Below are 19,591 nucleotides of genomic sequence, written 5' to 3' on the forward strand. Positions count from 1 at the left end.
CTTGTACACAGGATAACCTTCTTTATAAAGTAAAAGAATGTTGACTGACAGCTGCTCAGCTTCAAACTACCTTTAAGTAAGTAACATGCTTTTTATGGAGCTTATCAATTTAAAACATGTGTTCAAATTTCTTACTTGCCTAGGTTGCATTGACTGAAGATCAATTGTCTTGGCTGCATATAAAGTATACTGTAACCTTAATGTATATAAGTAACATTTTAAACTATATTTTTTAAATTAAAACTTAAAAAAAAAAAGAGGAGAGGTCAACTGAAACATAAAACCAGTGGGTTTAAAGACCTCTAGGTATTTTTTTCTTCTATCAGCTATTATTATCATAGAAGTAAATTCATCTTCAAAGAAATGTAAGTGCTCTGACCTAGCTAGTACTAAGCAATAGGAGAAGGAATGTCAGTTGTTAAAATCTGAGACTTCCAAACACTTTTTTTGTAGCATAACAAAAAGCAAGTAGAGTCAAAAATTAAGCAAGGTTGGCTAACTGCTAGGAAAAAAAAAAAGAAAAAAAACAATTTTCATAGCAACTGATCTAACTAAAAAACGTTTGGTTGAAAATCTCTGTCTTGTCTTGCAAGAGAATAATTTCTTAGAAATAAGTTAATGGATTGTTCTTTTGACCAACTGAGATCATGTTTTGGACAGTGGCGAATTTCATCTGATTTGAAAAACTGATTTCTTTCTTGACTTCAAAGTAATGTAGCCACAAAAGAAGATCAGAGAATGGGTTGGGTTGAAACGGGCCTTAAAGACCATCTAGTTCCAAACCCTCTGCCATGGGCAGGGATGCCTCCCACTGGAGCAGGTTGCTCAAAACCCATTCCAACCTAATCTTGAACACCAGCATTCACAGTTTCTGTCACTTCACAGTGAATCACCATCTTCTGATTAAATAATTTCTTCCTAATGTTTAATATAAATGTACTCTGTTATATTTAAAGCCATTACCTCTTGTCCCAGCGCTACGCTACATCTGACAGCCTCTCTCTGACTTTTTTGCAGGCCCCCTTTAGGTCCTGGAAGGTCACAATAAGGTCTCCCCAGAGACTTCTCCAGGCTCAAAAAAACCCAACTCTCCCAGTCTCACTCTACAGGAGAAGTGCCCCAGCCCTCTGATCATTATCCATGTCCTCCTCTTATTGAAGGCACCAGAGCTGAACATCGTACCTCAGACAGGGTCCTAAAAGAGCAGAGTAGAGGGGTATAATCACTACCCTTGTCCTGCTGGTCATGCTTCTTTTGATGTAGCCCAGGATATGGTTGGCCTTTCAGACTGCAAGTACACATTGCTGGCTCACGTTCAGTTTTCAGCTATGAATACCCCAAGCCTTTCTCCTGATGGATGCTCTCAATCTGCTCATCATCTAGCATGTATTCCTATCTGCGATTGCCGGTTGAGGTGCAGGACCTTGCACTTGCCCTGTTGAACTTAATGCAGTTAATACAAAACCAATTCTTAGGCCAGTCTGGATGACCTTCCTTCAACTTGCTCAGTCCCACCAACAAAGATGTTAAACAACTCTGTTTCCAAGACTGAGCCCCAAGGAATATTACGTTTCAATACTCTCTATCAGGACATATAACTATTGAGTATCCATGTCTCTCCTCACTGTCATGTGGGATAGTGTCAAACGCTTTTCACACGTCCAGATAAATGACATCCATTGCTCTTTCCTGTAACCAATGTAGGAATCATCGTAGAAGGCCACAAAACTTGTTAGGAACAATTTGCCCTTAGTAAGGTCATGATGGCTACACATTTTTTGATTACTTTCACTAGGTTATCTAGGAAAAGGAGTTTTTATTCTAAATGAAATTCCTAAGGACATTAATATATAAATACGAAATAAGTACTACTGGAATTAAAAACATACATTCTCTTCCCCCAAATCAGCTAACTTACCTGGTCGGTTGTTTTAGACACAGTTCTTTCTGTGCATACAGATACAAAATTCTTGTTTCAACATGAGTTCAACAGCTCAGAACTTGGATTCTCTGACTGCAGATTTCACTTTATCTTGTGGGCTTAAGTCAAATACTACCAGCAACACCTGGGAAAGTTGTCACCCTAAGCAACTAGCTAATGTGCTTCTGCCTGAAACTGATGCCATGGAGTTACATAAGAAAGCCAGATAGTATACCACAATACATAAAGAGTTAGTCCCAAAGAATTTTTACATTAGATGAGTTTACCAAGGTCAAGAATGAATTCTGATTACTGAAACAAAACTATGACATTTCTGTCAGCTACGTAGCAAAGTGTTACTAAAAACCATATTCATTACTCATTAACTGATTCTAAAGCATGTTCATTGATGCAGTCAAATCCACAAAATAAGTCAGAATTAGAAATTAACTACAATGCAAAGAATGCCCTCTCTGAATCAATACTCTATTGTCTGTGCTGTATTTTGTCTCTTCTTTGTTCTCTTCATCAAAACAAAAACACATCTCCTGCAGACTGCAACCATTGGCAAAGCAGTCAATTCACAGATACAGGCAGCACAAGGAAAAATATTCTCCATAACACAGCTTGCTGTTAGAAAATCTCCATGCTGACAGCACCATATGGATTTTTTTAAAAACTGGGCAGCCCTATTATCATCATTGAATGGCTTAGGTTGGAGGGGACCTTAAAGATCATCTAGTTTCAATCTCTCAGCCATGGGTAGGGTGGCCAACTACTACCTCAGGCTGGCCAGGACCCCATCCAACCCAGCCTTGAATGCCTCTAGGCATCAGTCATCCACAACCCCTCTAGGCAACACGTTCCACCACCCTCTGAGTGAAAAAATATTTGTCTTAACATCTAACCTAAATCTATCCTCTTTTAGTTTAAAGCATGTAATTATTGGCATTTTATGTATGCTCACAAGTTCAAATTATTTCACAGAATCACAGGATCACAGAATGGCCAAAGTTGGAAGGGACCTCAAGGATCATGAATCTCCAATCCCCCTGCCACATACACGGCCACCAATCTCCCTATTTAATGCTAGACCAGGCTGCCCAGGGCCCCATCCAATCTGGTCGTGAACACCTCCAAGGATGGGACATCCACAACCTCTCTGGACAGCCTGTGCCAGCACCTCACCACTCTCTCTGTAAAGAACTTCCCCCTGACATCCAACCTCAGTCTTCCCTCCCTCAACTTAAAACCATTTCCCCTTGTCCTGTTGTTATCTACCCTTTCAAAGAGTTGATTCCCCTCCCCTCTGTAGGCTCCCTTTAGGTATTTAAAGGCTGCAATGAGGTCACCTCACAATCTTCTTTTTTCCATGCTGAACAAGCCCAGCTTCCTCAGCCTGTCTTTGTACGGAAGGTATTCCAGTCCCCTGCTCATCTTTGTGCCTCTCCTCTGGACCCTCTCCAACTGTCTTTCTTGTACTGGGGGCTCCAGACTGGACAGAGTGCTCCAGATGTGGCCTCACAAGAGCAGAGTAGAAGGGGACAATCACCTCCACGTCCCTGCTGGCCACCCCTCTTCTGATGGAGCCCAGGATATTATTTGCTTTCCAAGCAGCAAGGGCACACTGCTGACTCATGTTAAGTTCTTTGTCTATCAAAACCCCCAGGTCTTTCTCTGTGAAGCTGCTCTCAACGACCACTCCTTCCAGTCTGTATGGATGCCTGGGATTCCTCCAGCCCAAGTGCAAAACCTTGCACTTTGCTGTGTTGAACCTCATTAGGTTCACCCAGATCCACCTTTCAAGCCTGTTGAGGTCCCTCTGAATGGCATCCCTTCCTTCCACCATGTCAACCACACAACTCAGCTTGGTGTCGTCAGCAAACTTTCTGAGGGTGCACTCGATTCTGTCATTAATGTCATTGATAAAGATGTTAAAGAGCACTGGTCCCAAGACAGATCCCTGGGGGACACCGCTTGTTACCAGCCTCCACCTGGACAAAGAGCCATTGATAACTACCCTTTGTCTGCAGCCTTTTAACCAATTTTTTATTCATCGAGTGGTTCCACCCATCAAATTCACATCCCTTCATTTTGGAGATAAGGATGGTGGGGGACCACGTCAAAGGCCATGAGCATGTCCAGGTTCCTCTGAATCGCATCCCCCCCTTCTGTTGTGTTCAGCTTGGTGTCAACAGCAAACTTGCTGAGGATACACTCACTTCCACTGTCTATGTCACTGATAAAGTTACTGAAGGGCACTAGTCCCAAAACAGACCCCTGGGGGACACCACTCGTGATCAACCTTCACCTGTGCACAGAGCTACTGACAAAAACCCCTTTGGCTATGGCCATTCAACCAATTATATATCCACCAAATAGTTCACCCTTCAAATCCATTTCTCTCCAATTTAGAGATAAGGATGGGGTGTGAGACCATGGTAACGACCTTGCAGAAGTGTAGGTAGATGCTATCATTTGCCCTTCCTTCATCTACAGATGCCATAACTCCATCATAGAAGGCCAACAGATTGGTCAGGCACAATATGCCTGTGGTGAAACCATGCCAGCTGTTTCAGATCCCTTTCACATCTTGCTTGTGCATTAACATCCCCTTCAGGAGGAACTGTTCCATAATCTTCCCAGGAACAGTCATGAGACTCACCTGCCTGTGGTTCCCCAGGTCTTCCTTTCTTGAATACGGGAGTGATGTTTCCCTTTGTTGAATCACTGGGTACTTCAACTGACAGCCACCATTTTTCAAATGTGATAGAGAGCAGCTTGGCAACCACATCAAACTGTTCCTAGCTAGAACATAATCTCTCTGACTTAGCGATGCTATCCCACATATTGTCTTTAGCAGGCTCACTCTCAACTCCCTCCCCCTTCTAACCTAATTTAAAGCCCTATCAGCCCAGTCAGCTCCAGGGTCAGAATTTTTTTCCCCCCATGATCCAGGTGGACCCCATCAGCAGTCATCAGACCAGGTGCCGAGTGAACTGCCCAACAGTTGAAAAAGCCAAAATTCCTCAGTGGCACCACCCCCTCAGACATTATTTATCAGAAAGGCTTCCCTGGTCCTTCCAGCATCTCTCCCCATCACTGAAGGGACAGTGGAAAACACCACATGTACTCCCACTCTATCTACTAACGGCCACAGTCCCCTAAAGTCCCTTTTGATAGCCCTCATACTTCTCTCAGCAACTTTATTGCTGCCAGCCTGAACTATGCGTAAAGAATAATAATCAGAGGAGCAAACAAGACTAGGGATTCTGCTAATAATGTCACTGATCCAGGCCCCAGGGAGGCAGCACACTTCCTTATGAGTAGGGTTTGGCCAATATACAGAGCACTTCATTTCTCTAAGGAGTCACCCATGATGACTATCTTCCTTTCCTTTTTAGCAAAGGCAGTCTTGAGGAGTGAAGTCGACCTCCTTGCTCTAGAAAACCTCCTGGGTGGGAGTTACTCCACCAGTCTATCTCACGCTCACACTCCCTGATCCTCCTTAATCTCTCCACTTCCTCCTTGAGCTTTGCCACCATATTGAACAGATCATCCCACTGCTCATCCCTCACACAGGTAGTTTCCTTGCCACTCTCCAGTGACAGCAACAGGCTCAGGCACAATGGTACCCAGCACTTCCTCACTAACAGAAATTCAATTGCCCTGCCGAGGCAATTCCTTGCTTCAGTGTGGAATGCCACCACACCAACACTGTCCACCTGCAGATAAAATCACTGAGAATCCTGGACAGTGATTCATGAAGAATACAGTTTCCAAAAAGAATAAAGTGAACATTATCTGTGTGTTTCTGTGTGACTGTATTTGCAGAAAATCACTAATTTTCTGAAGCACTACAGTTAAAGTACGAAGACATTTTACAGTGGAAGTGTATTTTACTTTTACTTAAAAATTGTTTGAAAGTAAGAATTTTACTATGAACTTCTAAGCCAGTCTTGCATTGGCATGCAAAACAGCAGCTGGAAGGGCATACAAAAACAAAGCCAAGTGGAAAAAAACACATCGCTTAGATATAGTTCCCTTTTTCAGTTCAGGCTGTGAACAGAGCCAACCAGAGGTCCCTTTATCACTATCAACCAGAGTCTTATTTTCACTACTGGGTATAATGGAGAAGGAGAGGCAGTTTGGAGAAAGCATAAGATTTTCCTGGTAGGCTCTCCAGGGGATGTAAGATCGTGACTGTGTTGCAGCACATATTGATGAAGCACCTTCTCTGGCTCACATAGCAGAAAAAGAAGCTGCTATGCAGCTCTGTCCATGCCTACACATCAGGTCTCACTGCTCCTACTGAAACCCAAGATAAATGCCTAAATCACACAGGTTTTATTTTTGGAAAGAGCAAGATTACAAACAGGTAGTGATCTAACTTTACTTCCCACGCTAGAAACCTAAATTCATGATCTGAGCTAATTTTACAGTCATAAATTCTTTAAAGAGCTTTTTTTTTTTTTTTTTTTTTTAAATTTTGTCTTCATGGAAAAAGTTACTTGTAATAAAGTGCATTTATGGAATATATATATACATTTTTTTCAGCTTGAATTGTAGCAAGACTAAAAGTGGAAAAAAAAAAAAAAACAAAACTACAGAACAAACTCCCATTAGGACTTAGTAACATAGAAACTCAGTATTGTCCTCTTGGATCACCTTTTGATTCGATAAATTTCTACCTACAAAACTATCAGTAAGCAGATTTCCTTTTTCAACCTAGGAATAAGCAATCAAATAAGAACTTCCAAATGGTCTTATTTTTACCTAAGAATGGAAATTTAATTCAATACAGAATCTATCTTGGCTTCCATGGTAAAATTAAGTGACAGACAACAAAACCTACACTGAACCCTTGGCAGACAGCACTGGATCTCGTTTCAGAAATCTGGAGAAAGAAAACCGTTAATATGATTCTTAAATCTCATCCATGTTTTTATGTGTTATGGCACTGCTACCTTTAAATAGGCTTGTTTTTCATTAAGCTAACACAGGAACATTTAACTCCAGGATGGGTAGTCTGGGATGATTTCCAATCTGTCTGTTCAGAGGTGTACATATGAAGTAGCAGTAAGGGAAGGCCATATCTTAAAGAATATTTTTGTTTTTAAAAGGCTACGATAATTTTGGATTTGATAAACTTCTGTTTCTCTTCCACAAGTGATTAACTTGTCTGCACAACCTTGAGAGACTTGTGAAGGTATTAAAAATGCAGGAAAACAAAAACTCTTTTTGATTCAGAGGAATTTTGGTAACATTTCAGCACTCCTCCATATGCTTCTATTTTCTTGTTGTCACTTACTATCTCCTTCACTTTCTTGAAATCAAATACATTGCAACTCTGTGTATCACATTGCCAACAGTGAGCTTTGTCCCTGCAGAATCTTTAGATACCTGTGCTTTATTTCAGCTGTATGGATACATTGAAAAGATTAAATGACGTCTATACTAAGCTATTTTACAAAAAGTTAATTAATGTTTTAAATCCTAAAACTTCCTTTCAGTCATTATGGCAGCTAATGGAAGCAGTAAACTTTGAGATATCTTTGAAGACAAAAGATATTTGGCTAGAAAACATTTTCTGCAAATTTGTCTTCCAAAATACAATGAGTCACAGACTATTACACTGATCATGTTTCTTCCAGGTCTCCTTGGCAGACATGGGAGAGAAGAGTACCAGATGGAAATCGTATACATCTATAACTGATCAAAAGCAAATAAACTTCATATTTTTAAAACGTGAATAATTGTAAAATTTCAATACAAAAGTAATGCAAATCAGACTGAAATAAAAGAAAATGCTTAAACTACAAGACAGAGGATGCTGACACATAGGATTTATCATATGTTTATCCTCCCTATTGTGTCTTACGAAACTTAATGGGTTTGTGAATGACTGATATACAAAATGGGAGAGTAGGAGAGTAAAAAAAACATATTTTTCAGGTATAGAAACCACTATCAGACATGAAAAATACCCACATAGGGTATCTTCAGTATAGACTGAAGTATAGACTGAATAAAAAGGGTATTAGGTACATGACACACTGCAAATCCTACTTCAGTGAGACTTGATAATCTTTTCTATATCGCTAATAAGAAAAAACAAAGCTTAGAAGAACTACCTATTTTAAAGAGATTTTAGCATTACTTCAAAGCAGCTTTTGTTTATGCTTCAAAGATTTGAAGTAAAACCAAATACCAAGGAAACCAAAGGTGTTTCCTTTACTCTTTTTTTCTGCGCATGAAGAGAGCAGAGAACAAAAGTTTCCATGTCATATATGAGAAACTGAGAATGTAAAGATGGTTAGCAATTCATTTCTGTTCAAAGCACTTCACAGCGATGGATCTTGAACATCTGAAAGAACTCAGACGGGCTCCTCCACAAAAAAAAAAGAGAATGATTATTAGCAACTGGGGCCTAACAGTAATTGAGAGAGCCTCATATTATCTACACTCAGGTACAACTTGAAAGTTTCCGTATCTCTCACTATAGCAAGATCTTTCAGCTTAAATGAATGCTTTTTAGTCTGCTTTCATATTTCTTGTTATTTTAGTCTACTGTCATGCTTTATTTGACCTTGCTGCTTACAATTAACATTAACTTTTCAGAAATTTATTGAGTTGATACAATCTTTCACACTACGGAAATTAAATATAAAAAAGAAAGATCACTAAAATGGCAAATTAATAAGTTTTTTTTTTTTTTTTTTTTTTTTTTTTTTTTTTTAAGAATGTGATCTGCATTTCTTAGAAGTGAAAAGCAATTATCACATATTTTTGAGCAAGAGGACTGGAACTGTTTTTGTAAGAGCAGCTAACTAACTAGGCAAAAAAAGCTAATGTATTTTTGGTCTGCATTAAAAATGTAAATTAGCCAATTAGTTAAAAAAAAAAAATACGCAGAAATGAAGATTCAAAAGAACTTTTTTTTCATTCTGCATGAAAATCAATAGTTTTCTCTAAAACAAGGAAACACGTAAGGTAAATAAAGAATCCGATCTTTTCCATGACATTTATTTGTTTGTTTTTAATCACAATGTACAAGTAGGATGCCTTGTACAGAAGAGATTTCATGGGTATAAGAGTTTGCTCTTTTGCTTCTTACGCAATACTTATCTTCCCAAGCTCTGAATATCTCCTAAACATTAAAGATTCCACTTATTTTCTAACAGCTCTCCATCAAACAAAACAAACAAACAAACAAAAGCCTCTCTTAAATTGTTATTCATGAAAATTACATTTCCAACGCTAATTTAGTCATTTACTTACTCACTAATTTCATTTGGTAAGAGCTGTTTGAAAATTGAAGCATGTCATTTGCCTCAGGTTGTCCTAAAACATTATTCTGTAAAGGCTAACTTGGAGCCCAATGAACTCATAAGAAATATCAGTTATTATTCCACAATAGACTAAAGAATATCTTTCAGTATATTCCAATGAGTATCTGCTGAATAATTTCTGATACTTCTTTTTCTTGTCATAACGTCACTTACTCTGAATTTATGACTAAACAAGAGCACTTATAATAACAAACAGAAGATATGGATTACATTATGATTGAGCAACAAGTTACTCCTAACAAAGATGATATTCACCCATGGGGAAAAAAGGGCAACCTTTGACAGCTGTCAATCCATGCTGAACACTGATGGAGACCAAGCAGTGGTTGTTAGCATACTGAGGCAGTGAGTGCTGCATTTCAGCAGTGACATGAAAGACAAACCACCCTATGGACGACCACGAAGATTTTTGAAAGCTCTGCATGTAAGCTCTTGTTCATCATTGGTTAAAATGCATGACGGGTGGTGGCAACTGTCAAAAAATAGCATTTGTTGCTGATGATTTTCGCTATCAAGAAGTGTTATTATGCTCTTTGTGTCTATTGTAGTTTTCATGGAAAAAAAAATAGGAAGGCATTACTTTCAGAGCAGCCTATGCATACATTGAAGAGTTACCTACTTGCTGATAAACATTAATGCAAAATGAAACTAAGCACTCAAGCTATTCTTCAGTGATTTACCACTCTTACTATAACCCAAAAATGAAATACTCTTATTTGTTCCAAAGTAGCATAAGATCCTTTGCCTAAAGGCACTCAGTAGCTATGCCTATAAAGATATTTTGCAGGCAGGTAAGAGCTTTAGTCTGCCCGCACTCTGACCCAGCAGGAAGCTTTGTAGTAGCATGCAGTGCCATGCTGTGCACAACCTAATTGCCCTTGCTGACAAGCAGTGAAGAGCAGATTGGACTCTACTTATCACATGGTGATGCCAGGGCTGAACGTATACAGAATGAACTCATACATTCGAATTGCTGTGAGCACACCAAGCATTCTTACACATTTAGTTTGTACAGACTGGTGAAAAGTCTAAACTCACACTGATTTACCATGCCTTCGTTTCTCTAGGTGGATTGCGGGAATAAAATTATGCATTTCTTTCTGGCTCAGACTCCGTGGCAACACCAAATGGAACTGTAACAGTTGTGAATTCTCGCCCTCTTTTCAACTTGCGGATAACTGGTGGCTAGTGTAACAAAATTGTAACAATCTTGTGAAGGCTTCAGAACAAAAATCTTTCACTCTTGCAAAAACTGCAGAAAAAAACACAGGTTGTTTGCAAGTGTAATGGAAATGTCAGGAGTTAGTCCTGCTTAAGGTGGTTTCAGGTTCCTCCCCCAACTACAATCCTCCACAACCACCGTGCAAAGGCAGAAGTACATCCAGCATGGCACACAAATGCTACGTGGTACTGGACACTTTCTGCTTGGCAACAGCTCCTGGCCCAATTGGAAGGGACCAACATACAGCCTTACCAACCCCACAGACAGGGACACACGCTCCACACATCCTCAACTACCTCAGTGACAGGAGAAGGACGCTCAAGCATCACGAGATCTGTGGTGGTGACTTGCTTTTCTTTCCTTTCTTTCCTATTTTTTTTCTCTCTATCCTTCAGCACACTCTCAACACCCTGATTCTCTCAACACCTCTGTTCAGAGGGACTGGGATCAATATAATGAACCACAAACCACTTTGGATTGCAAAAGTGGATGAACCCAAATACAATAAATCTCCACTTTTTTTTTTTTTTTTTTTTTTTGCCTTCTACATTCTGATGGTCTAGGGAGATTGTTTCTTTGAATCAGTTGTCTCGCTCCAATTTATAGGAGAGAGATAAGGTTCTTTAATATCTGTATACCCGGTGTGAGATTAAGAAACAACGGTTCATATGTCGTTGCATCCAGTTTATTACTAAGACCTAATCAGGGAGACGGGGAAGGGAAGGAGTGCGATAGAAAAGATGGAAAAGAAGCAGGAGTTGCGTAAAGTGGGGATAGTCACCAGCAGGATCCAGCAGCGGTCCCGTTGCATGGTGTTTGAAGGTCCCGGGCAGAACGCAGCAGAAGACTGGGAGCAGCAGCGAGGCCGGCCTTGAGCAGCTGGCAGGTAGAAGAGGAAGTCAGGGAGCCAATTCTTGAAGCAGCAACAGCGGTCAGGCAGCAGGCTCAGGAGAGTTTGCCCCCCCCAGTATGCAGGAATCACCTCACGAGGAATCTGATCGTCAGGAATCTCTCTTCTTCTTCAGGAGGAATCTGCTGCCAGAAATCCTCCGTTCTTCATGAGGAATCTGTTGTCAGAAACCTCGTTCTTCGTGAGGAATCTGTTGTCAGAAACCTCCCTTCTTCATCATGAATCTGTTGCCAGAAACCTTCTGTTCTTCTTCATGAGGAGTCAGTATTGTCAGAAAACCTAACCCGTTCTTCATGAGGAATCCGTTGTCAGAAACCTAACCTCATGGTTTTCAGTTCCTCTTTTATCCTCCTTGTCCTCCTGCCTACGTGACAAGGATGGGCCTCGAGCAAGAGTCATTGAGTACCTCCTGAGATGGCCATCATCCGGAGATAAGTCCACACAAAGGAGCACTTCACAGCTATTTAGCTGCAGTTCATCTCGCTCTCGTCGCCCCTGGCCTTGTCCATCTGCCTTCCCCCAGACAAAGGATTTAACAATCCTTGCTCGGGACTTGTCTGGACTTGAACAAGTCCATCTGTGTCCCCAGCAAGCTTTGAGGCATAGAATAGAATAATCTCTTACAATCAGTGAAGTCTGAAATTTGTCCCAAGTAAGAGGAAAGTTAAACATAAAGTGACAAATAAATGCTTGCTATGTACTTTGGGCTTTAGTTCAGACTCATGGTACTTAAAAAGCAATTTACATGTAAGAAAGGAAGAATTCAATTACAGTAGAAAGCAATAAGCAGACGACTGAATGAACAAGATTAAGGTAAAATGGGTGAAAGTGAGAAAGGAAGATTTGCTTTATTTCACAAATTCACTTTGTTGGTGGGTTTTTGTTTTTGGTTTTTTTTTTGGTTTTTTTTTTTTTTTTTTTTTTCCCCTACAGATAATATTGCATAATAAAACTCAGAGTCTTAAAGTGTAACTTATTCAATTATTATCTTACATACTGATTTCACTAAAAAAGTAGGAAATGAGGACATAAGCTCTCTTGTTTCCTGTTTCATCCAGGAAACAGTTATCCATTAAAATGCTTGTAAAACAGATAATTCTAATTAAGTATAAATTTAGTGGTATGTTCACTGAATTCTCAAACTTGATGTATCAGCTATGTCACTCTCCTTGTGCACCTGTTTTCAGGTAAGAGGCTAATGTTTCAAAGTCACACTGATTTTTTCCTACTAGAAAAGGTAGGTTATGTGTTTTAAAGAAAATAACGAATTATGACTAGTTGGAAGGAGCTATATGCAAGCTTTTAGGCTACTTCTTGTATGAGTTTGAGTTAAATTTTCTTTAGTCTGTAAATTATAGAAGACTAATGAATTTCCTTTTTAGTCAGTAAATAAGCCTTAAATAACAAATCTCTAATGGAATCATTATTTTGTTCTTCAATTTGATGGAGATTTTGAAAGGTTTTTATAGCAGCTAATTTATGTTAACAGGTAAATAAAGAAGTTTTGCTTTTCTAAAGATTTATCATATTTTATTTTTTAAACCAGAATGTTACAGTTTAAACTATTACAGACAGCAAAAAAAATTGTGCAATTTAAGAATCTTGGACATGCAGAAGGGTTTGGTTTGTAAGGGACATTTAAGATTGTCTAGTTACAATCCCCGTACTAAAGGCAGGGACACCTCCCACTAGAACAGGCTGCTCAAAGCCCAATTCAGGCTGGCCTTGAACGCTTCTAGGGAGGGGGCACCCACAGCCTCTCTGAGGAGCCTGTTCCAGAATCTCACTATCCTCACACTAAATTTCTTTGTAATATCTAGTCTAAATCTACTCTCTTCCAGTTTAAAGCTATTTCCCCTTGTCCTGTTGCTACATGCCCTTCTAAGAAGTCCCTCCCCAGCTTTCCTAAAGGCCCCTGTCAGATAATGGAAGGCAGCTATAAGGTCTCCTGAGACCTTCTCCGGGCTGAACAGCCCCAGCTCTCAGCCTGTCTTCACAGGGGAGGTCCTCCAGTCACCTGATCATCTACATGGCCCTCCTCTGGACCTGCTCCAACAGCTTGATATCCAGATGGCATCTCATGAGAACAGAGCAGAGAGGCAGAATCACCTCCCTCGACCTTTTGGTCACACTTCTCTTGATACAGGCCAGGATACTGTTGGCCTTCTGGGCTACAAGCACACATTGCCAGCTCATGTTGAATGTTTCATAAACCAACCCTCCAAAATCCTTTTCCTCAGGGATGCTCTCAAGCCATTCTTTACACAACCTCTATTTGTGCTTGAGATTGCCCTGACTCAGGTGCAGGACCTTGCACTTGGCCTTCTTGAACTTCATGAGGTTGGCATGGGCCCACCTCTCAAGCTGTCCAAGGTGCTCTGGATAGCATCTCTTCCTTCTAGCATGTCAACAGCATCCCTCAGCTTCGCGCCATCTGCAAACTTGCTGAGGGTGCACTCCATCCCATTGTCCATGTCACCTCCAAAGATCTTAAATAACTCAGTCCCAACTCCAATCCCTGAGGAACACCACTCATCACTGGGTTCCACTTGGACACTGAGCCATTGACTGCGACTTTCTGAGTGCAACAATCCAGGCAGTTCCTTGTCCAGTAAGTGGTGCATCCATCAAATCAATTTTTCACCAATTTGGTAACAAGGATGTCATGCAGGACAGTGTCAAATGCTTCGCATAAGTCCAGTTAGATGATGTCAGTCTCTTTATCCACTGATGCTGTAAAACCATAAAAGGCCACCAAGTTTGTCAGATGTAACTTACCCTTGATGAAGATGTTTTGGTTACCACCAATCACCTCATTTCAGTCTTCACAATATCACAGCCCAAAAATTTGTCTCTGAATTTGATGTTCTTACTGCATAAAATTAATTGAAAATCTCAGTAGTTTTATGTGTACATCTTGTGTAAATGCTCTCTTTCTGGCTCTAAGCTCCCAAAAGCTGACAGATTCTAAGCAAATGTCCTTCGAAAACTTTCAAACAAATAAACATAAACAGCCCTGCTCAGACCTTAGCTCTGAAATTGCTCCAGGATAAACTCAACAAAATTAAAAAGATGAAGATTTTGCTCTTTTGGAATAGAGAAAACATAGAGTCACTCCCAAAACACCAGGACTACATCCTATATAGAATCGCAGAATCAACAAAGTGGGAAAAGACGTACAAGATCATCCAGTCCAACCATCTAACTAAAACCAATAGTTGTCACTAAACCATGCCCCTCGACACAACATCCAAACATTCCTTGAACACCTCCAGGGTCAGTGACTCCACCATCTCCCAGGGCAGCCCATTCCAGTGTGTGACCACTCTTTCAGAGAAGTAGTATTTCCTAATGTCCAACCTGAATCTACCCTGGCACAGCTTAAGTCCACCCTTCTTGTCCTATCACCAGTTACACAAGAGAAAGAGGCCAAACCCCAGCTCACCACAACCTCCCTTCAGGTAGTTATAGAGGTCTAGTTCATTCTTACAGTTTCTTAATTTCTAATCAGCTTTCTCAAGTGAGAGTTAGGATGCACAAACAGTTGACATAGTGATAGTGGAGGAAATAAGATACAAATGTTCGTAGATTTTCTAAATTGACCAGACACAATCTGAGAGAAGAAGTGGCTCTACTATGAAGTATTTCCTCTGCTGGCAACTTGGGCACTGCCAATGCTGAGAGGTTACAGGACTGAGGACATTTCCCTGACTCAGTTAGGCAATGGAAAGATACTTCCCACTGCCCTAGTTGTCTGTACATCATTCCTATGTACAAGTCTGCATTGTAGCCTACCCGAATGTCACTGCTGCATCTGTTAGTTTGGTGTGATGTAATTTACTCACTGCTCTATATCCATTTTATTGCCTCTTTTTGAAAATCCAAGAAAGAGAGGTGTTACATAAAAAGTGTGTACTTTATTACCCATAAATGTCACTTTACTGTTAGTGCAGCTGCCTTCACTGGATCTGTTTTTACAATTACAAACAAAAGACTTGATTTAGCACACACTAGGCTTCCTTACTGCTGAACTGTGCATGCTCCACATGTGTTGGCAGCTAGCTTCCATCAGATTATTGTACTAAGGCTGTACAAAATCTTTAAGCATAAATAAAGGTAAGAGATGCTTAGAAAATACAGAGCTGGGGACATAACATTCTGTAAAGAGCTTTCTGAAAACAGTGAAGGAATATGAACAGGACAGAATATCTCAGAACACTTTCGAAAAAGGAAACAACTCCATTTTAAAGGCATGATAACAAACTGTAAAAATTACTTGACTATACTGAGAACATTCCATACTTTTACAACTTCCATCCAAACACCTCCAAAATCATTATAAACATTCGAGTACTTACCATGTAAACACTATTTTTCAAAAACAATAGAACAGAGCTTATGCAGATATTTCAGTCTTCTGAAAGCTGGCTATCCAACTAATATTATTTTTATCACATTAAATTCTGATAGAACAGTACAAAATTTCAATTCCTTGAAGAAAACGCTGAGTTATAATGACCCCAAATGTATTCATGCTATTTTGATTCAAATTTCTGATACACGTGGATTTTTAGGTATGTGTGTTATGCAATATGCTGTATTTATTCTCTTCATGTGCTTCTTTCTAAAATTATGTTGCCTTATAAACTACTGAAATACTGAAATATTTGAACAATTACATGATTTTGAGTACAAAATTTGATGGGAGGTAGTACAACAACATAAATTTATAAATAAATGATTAAGTATTTATATCAATAAAAACACCACATAAACAAAACCTGTGAGGGCTACTAAACCATTCCCTCTAGTCCTGTTGCTAACTGAAATGGAGGAGAGGCCAAACCCCACTTCATCTTCAGCTCCCTTCAGGTAGTTATAGAAAGCAATGAGGTCTCCCCTGAGCCTCCTCTTCTCCAAACTAAACAATCCCAGCTCCCTCAGCTGCTCCTCATAGGACTTGTGCTCCAGACCCCTCACCAGCTTCGTTGCTCTTCTCTGGACACACTCCAGGGCCTCAGTGACTTTCTTGTAGTGAGGAGCCCTCAACTGAATACAGCACTTGAGGTTCGGCCTCACCAGTGCTGAGTACAGAGGAATGATCACTTTCCTGCTCCTGCTGGCCACACAATTTCTTATACTAGCCAGGATGCTATTGGCCTTCTTGGCCACTTGGGTACGCTGGTTCATGTTCAACCAAGCATCAACCATCACCCGCAGGTCTATTTCTTCTATATAGAATTCCAGCCACTCTGCCCCAAGTCTCTAGCATTGCACGGGGTTGTTGTGGCCAGAGTGCAGGACTCAGCACTTAGTCTTGTTGGACTTCATCCCACTGGCCTCAGCCCAGCAATCCAGCCAGTTCAGATCCCCCTGTAGGGTCATCCTACCCCTAGGCAGATCAAGACCAAGCTGGGAGAAACTGTCATCTGTAGACTTAGTGAGCACTCAATCCCCTCACCCATATAATCAATAAAGAAACTGAATAGGACAGACCTCAACACAAATCTCAGGGGAACACCACTGCTGACTAGTTGCCAGCTGGATTTACTTCTAAAATGTGATGTCAAATCCCTTCAGATAAATTAAGCAATTTAAAATTCATAAATGGATTAGTAAAATATCATGATCATGAAACAGAATGGATAGAACACATGAGCAACATCTTGAGCATGGGAAACTGGGATTCCAAAACATTATAGGCAAGAACATCTTAAGGTATTTGTCTTTAGAGGAAGATACCATCAGCTCAATCTTGCATTTATGAGCTTGCAAAGACTTATTCAGACTAGGAAAAGTCCTCTCTCTCCATCAGTGAGATAGTAGAGAATGTAAAACATGGACAAAGAGAATATAGTGAAGCAGTACTAATAACTAAAGTATGTTTTTAAAATAATTTCTCCTTTCTGGCACTTCATGTTGAAAGGATGAAGTTGACAAGCTTTTCTTTTGGCTAGGCCCTTTCGAAAACAAAGAGAGAACCTATGATTAATGGTTACAGCAATAAAAAATAAACGAGGACAAGACTATACTGTGAAAGCAAGCTTGAACAGTCCATAAAATGCTGCCAAATATGCTGAATAGCCTTGAAAATTGGCTTTCGTAAAACAAATCACTATGCTCCTTATTACAATGTTAAAATTAGTGCTTCATTTTAAAATTTAAAATATATAATTCAATAATTGCATAATTTACCTCATCTACAGAAAATGCATCTCCTCTTTCTTGATTATTTTTGATTGCATGTTTTTGGAGATCTGTGGTACAATGTAGTCTGGTGACAACTACAACATTATTCTATACTCATTACACTCCTCTGCTCTTTCTTACTTTCAGATGGGGAGAAACACAGTGTTTGAAACTAAGGATTTCAGAATCAGCATTTTAGGAGGTATCAGAATTCCTGACTATTTACGTTTTCTATTTTTCCTCATGTAAACTTTCTCATCTATGCTTATCCATTTTGTCCCAAGCGTTGTAATTGGAGTAAACATCTGAAGAAAGATCGTTGAGACCTTCTTCTTCTTTTACAGTAGAAAAACAAATCCTAGTTTTCCTCTGTATTTGTCTGCTTGCATTTTGGTTGCTAAATACCAGGCTTCTTAGGTTAAAAAAAAAAAAAAAAAAAAAAAAAAAAAAAAAAAGCAGAGATTTCTACAATTTTCAGAGTTTCAGAAATTCTGTTTCTTTTCTACACAAATCTTTCCGTTCTTCTCTAGGTCCAAATGCTGATGTTCACAATACTGATGCTTAAAATACTCCTTTCAGAAAAAGAAATCAGGATAAATGCATGAAGCAAGCTTATACTGGCAGATGTGGGAAGATCACAGGTGGAAAAGCAGAAACAAGATCAGGGAAAAAAGATGGATAATACATAAAGGGGGCCGTCTAAGTACCAAGTTGTGCCAAAAGCCATCTCTTCATCTAGATAGAGACAAAACCCTCAGGAAACCTTAGATATGAAAAGCCAGACAGAACAACAGTGAGCCCTCAGGAACATACAGAGGTACTGTTAGTCAAGGTGTTCAGCCTTCTTCGCATCTGCCAGTGCTAATCATGAGACAAAAAGAATGAGAGCACACCAAACCTGGAGTAACCCAAAACTTTAGAGCCACAGTTTCTACTCTTGCTACAAGTTAGTATTCACACTTCCAGGAAGGTCACTGAATATCCACTGTATTAGCCTGTATAATATTATTTTTAACTTATATTGAAAATTTAATTTGCATGATTTTACTTTCTGTTCACAAAGGTCAATGTATTCACTACTAGGTCACTGCACATTAAATACTGAGATCAACTGCCCTCATTACAAGCAAAAGATTCATACGTACTGGCCTAAAACATGGTTCTTTTCAATCTAACACACTCATTCACTGCTGGAGTGTGATTTTTTTTTATTTTATATGTAAATAACTTGCTTTTTTTTTTTTTCCCATCACTAGCAAATGTTGAGTTATTCATGGTAATGTATTCTTTCATAATTTTTTTTTCTTAGCTGCAACCTCTTCCAAGTTTGGAACATCTCACAGCAAGCAAAGAAACTAACATCTTTTTCACACAGCATGACATTAGAGTATTTGGCTAAAGGCCCTAAAACACTGAAAAGAAATAAAGAAACCAACAACAACAAAAAAAATCTTATTCATGATCCTGTATTTCCTTGTCACACTCAATTTGCTTTCTCATGCTTGAAGCACATAACAGAAATTTTGATGTCTTGGTGTTTTATCTTTATAAGGAAAATAAGCCTATTCTGCTCCATTTTCCATTATTTCTAGAGAAAAAAAATACATGAAACTATGGCAGAAGGAAGAGAATTTTTCTTCTTAAATGGCAGACAGAACCTCAAGATCTGCGTGCTGTGGAATATTTATTGGAGGACTCTACACTGTAATTTTTTTTCACCTCCAAACAACTCTTATTTTACTTCAATGAATATGGTAACCTTTTGCAGTGAATGCATTTGAAACCTCAAGGTTACTATACGGATTTTCAGCTTTTCTTCACTTTATTTGTTTCAAGAAAAAAAAAGAAAAACCAATTCTAATTAGTAAATAAAATGATGAACAATATGTAAGTAACTGTTGCAACCTCTGATACATGCACAATAGTGGGACATTACTATTTGATTTTACAATTTTGTGTATTAAATTTTCAATCAGAAGTCAGCAATCTAATCAATT

General features: G+C 39.3%; 1 protein-coding gene across 3 annotated transcripts in view; it reads right to left on the bottom strand.

The window, feature by feature from the left end:
• The window catches only part of CSMD1 (CUB and Sushi multiple domains 1), a 994,481-nt gene that overhangs the window by 749,417 nt on the left and 225,473 nt on the right, over positions 1-19,591 (bottom strand). Inside the window, exon 1 of one of the 3 annotated variants that reach the window (XM_048936947.1) lies at positions 5,464-5,467. The exons of the other annotated variants lie outside the window; for them this stretch is intronic. The gene's annotated coding sequence lies outside the window, so the exon portion shown is untranslated. Of the gene's footprint in view, positions 1-5,463; positions 5,468-19,591 lie in introns of those variants that run through there. 3 annotated transcript variants of the gene reach the window in all.

This window comes from Lagopus muta, chromosome 2, assembly GCF_023343835.1.
Source record: "Lagopus muta isolate bLagMut1 chromosome 2, bLagMut1 primary, whole genome shotgun sequence".
In the NCBI taxonomy this organism is placed as follows: Eukaryota; Metazoa; Chordata; class Aves; order Galliformes; family Phasianidae; genus Lagopus; species Lagopus muta.